Genomic DNA, 3,690 nt, shown 5'->3' with positions numbered 1-3,690 from the left:
TTTTCAAGTTTGAGACATGGAAACTAGAATGTACATTACTAAGTTCGCGGGGTAGGTTGAGTTTATAAGCTATAAGGCCGATTCTTGCGAGAATCTCAAAAGACCCTATGTATCTTGGATTAAGCTTCCCACACTTTCCGAAGCATATCAAGCCCTTCTAAGGCGAGCCTTTCAAAAGGTCTTGGTCCCCCACCTTGAATTCCAAAGGTTTCCTTCGTTTGTGTGCGTAGCTTTTCTGTCGGTCTCTAGAGGCTTTCAATCGTTCACGAATCTGAATGATCTTCTCTATCATTTCTTTAATGATCTCCGGAACCGTGAGAGTGCTGTTAGGTACTCGTCCTTTAGCTAGCTGTGTGTCACCCACCTCAACCCAGCATAGAGGGGATTTGCACTTCCGGCCATAGAGGGCTTCAAATGGAGCAGCCTTTATGCTACTGTGATAACTGTTGTTGTAGGAAAACTCGACAAGGGGTAAGTGAGTATCCCATGCCTTCCCAAAGTCGATCACACAAGCTCACAACATATCCTCCAAGGTTTGGATAGTTCTCTCACTTTGTCTGTCGGTCTGTGCATGGTAGGTTGTACTCATGTCCAACCTTGTTACAAGGGAACTTTGTAGTGACTGCCAGAACCTCGAAGTGAATCTAATGTCACTACCAGAGATAATGGATATAGGAACACCATGTAGTCGTACGATCTCGCATGCATCATATAAACCTCATTTTATGGCTTGTTAGGCCAAACACCCCATGCATGGATGTCATGATTGGAACTTTACATATAAATGGACCCTAGGAGGTTAGATCTATGGTTTTCATGCATTAAGACCTATTATAATCGACTGAATAGTTTTGGACAAAGAGGGACTCGATGAGTCGCTTGGGTGACTCGGCGAGTCGAGTCGCATTTTTCTCTGAATGTCTTCTAGAAATGGTCTTTGTTTGAGTGGAAGGAACACTCATCCTGTTAGGGGTTTGTTATGGACTTGAAGATCAAAGGACTCAACGAGTTCCAGGCGATGTCCCAACCATATGAAGATGGATTTGACGAGTTCGAGGATGAACTCGACAAGTCATAGACTGAACACCTTCATACGGATGAAGATGAACTCGACGAGTTCAAGGACGAACTCGACGAGTTGGTTGAAGATAGTCCTATGTGTTGTTAAAGGCGAACTCATCAAGTTCTTTCTAGACTCGACGAGTAGGGACAGGATCGTGGCATTTTGTGGACGTGGGGACTCGATGAGTTGGTGGACCAACTCAGCGAGTTTGGTCACCCAGATGTTGACTTTGACCACGGTTTTGGACTTTGACCTTGCTTGGACTTGAGTGACCCTTGTAAGGGTTATGAGTATGAATTGATAGCTTAGAAAAGTTGTCTTGTAGGGATTGAGGAGTCGGGGAGAGTCGATTTTCACACTGAGGACAGTACAAACATTACACGACATTGATATGAGTTACCTTCTAGTAGAAGTGGGTATAAGGCACCAAGGCTGACCCACTAGTAGTTGATTATAATTGATATGATTGTCTTTATGATAATTGTACGGTTTGATATTACCTGATGTGTTCTATGTGCCAATATGATATGTTATATGTGATAGTGGTAGTAGGAGGGGAATAGTCCCCGGATTCGGTCGTTAGGACCGAATGGTAGGTCTGACACCCCAGACATGTCTGACATCATGTTTATGATATGTTATTATGTGATAGTAGTAGGGTGAAATAGTCCCCGTGACTAGGTGAGATAGAATGGAGGGTAGGCAGGCACTGTAGGGTTTTGAGCATTCTAACACTCCTAAGTGTACTTGCAACCCTAGAAAACCTTGGATCTATGTTTGTCTAAGAATACATGAAAAATACTTTTTCCAAGGATCATAATCCTATCTAGCATACATGGGGAACTTTAATATAAAAGATGGCGAGAATTACATATCTTGTAGTTGATTTGATTCCTTGGAAACCTTGAGAGCCTAGCACCCCAAATGTGATGCGTCAAATGTTTCACACAACACCAAATACTTTTGGAAAAGAACTTTAAGAGAGAATGCCACACTTAGAAATCGGCATGTCCTCTATATTACTTCTAGTGGCCGATTTTGGTGAGCTTCATATCCTTTATATAGTGTGTTACATCTAGGGTTACACCATGTAAACCCTAATGTGACATGACTCTTCATTTCCATGACCCATGAGTTTGTAACTCCCATGGAGCATCCTATGGGTCTTAGCCCATGTTGATAAACCATGAAGCCTTAAGCCCACTATACAAGTTATGGATAATCAACCCTATATTTAATTAGTCTTCTTTTGATCACTTAATTAACTCCAAATTAATTCTTGATCAATACTAATTAAATAATATTATTAATATATTAGAACTTATAATATATTAATAAACCATAAGTGTTATTTCTCTCATTTTAGTCTATCCAAATGCATGATGCCATGCAACCCAAATAGACCATGCCAAACCGAATCAAGTACATACCAGAAATAGTTATGGACTTAGACACCTTATCCAACTGTCTCCCACCTGGATAAGTCTAATAACTATAACTGCAAGTATGACTTCAGGAACCGATCAACAATCGTAGGTCTTTCAAGGTCTCGTGGAACTAAGAAGATCATGATACACCATTTAAGATAAGTGATCATATAATCCTCTATTCTAGATATCAGTCATACAAATACATGGAATAATGTCTTACTTATTATCCATCAGTTTGTTTCTCGATTTCCGATTTGTTTGATAGAGAACTTAATTGAACACATCAATTAAGCTCTGACCGGGCCCGATACATATGTCAAAAAAAATCATCGAGGGGCCCAGATATCACTTCTAATTCAAGAAGGAATAGATAAACTTCGACTCATATGCTTGTTCTACTACTTGTTGAATCACACACAAAAGAACGTTTTATAGCATCGAGTTACCAATGCGGTTTCGTACGATCAATGTATAACCAAATCATAGCTAACAAGTCATATCTCTAGGTTTGAAGACTTATATGATATTACCATCTCACAACCAGTTGAGATAAATTCCATGAAGTGATTGCAGTGAGCGTGGGTTGAGTCCAATACTCATAACTTATGAGTACTCATGAAGTGTTGTAGCACCGGTTTGCTACAAGCCAACCTCATGACAGTCTTGATTCATATCTACTTCCGACATATGACCGACTGTGGAGAATTTCAATACCATGTAATACACAACATAAATATTTAGGAAGTAAAAACATGCAAAAGAAATTATAGTAAACGATTGACAAAAGATAGCAACTATAACGCTCGTAGATCCGGGCTAGTCAATTTAGAGGCAATAAGTGTCGAAAATGACTTTCCTACAAAAGATTATTTAGAATAAATAATTTGAACCAAGTTATAGTATATATCACAAGGTTTCTGTACATATAAAGAACGCCAAAATCCGAGTTATAACGAAGAAGTTATGACCCGTCGAAGTTTTGCTACGGAACCGGCATGACACCGGGAAGCGTAAATAGTGAATTTATGAAAGAGCAAGTTTTAGCCTTAGCAATATAAATGAAAGTCGTAGAATACGTTAAAATAAGAACATCGATAAAAAGAACGCCCAAATCTGACTTCGTATGAAGAAGTTATGATTTTTCGAAGTTTCAGATTAGCAATGTACAGCCCGAAATTCGAATATTAGATCGAGCGA

Source organism: Lactuca saligna, chromosome 6 (genome assembly GCF_052625555.1).
Source record: "Lactuca saligna cultivar CGN05327 chromosome 6, ASM5262555v1, whole genome shotgun sequence".
In the NCBI taxonomy this organism is placed as follows: Eukaryota; Viridiplantae; Streptophyta; class Magnoliopsida; order Asterales; family Asteraceae; genus Lactuca; species Lactuca saligna.
The sequence above is the reverse complement of the archived record's forward strand: the minus strand, read 5'-3'. Positions refer to the sequence as shown.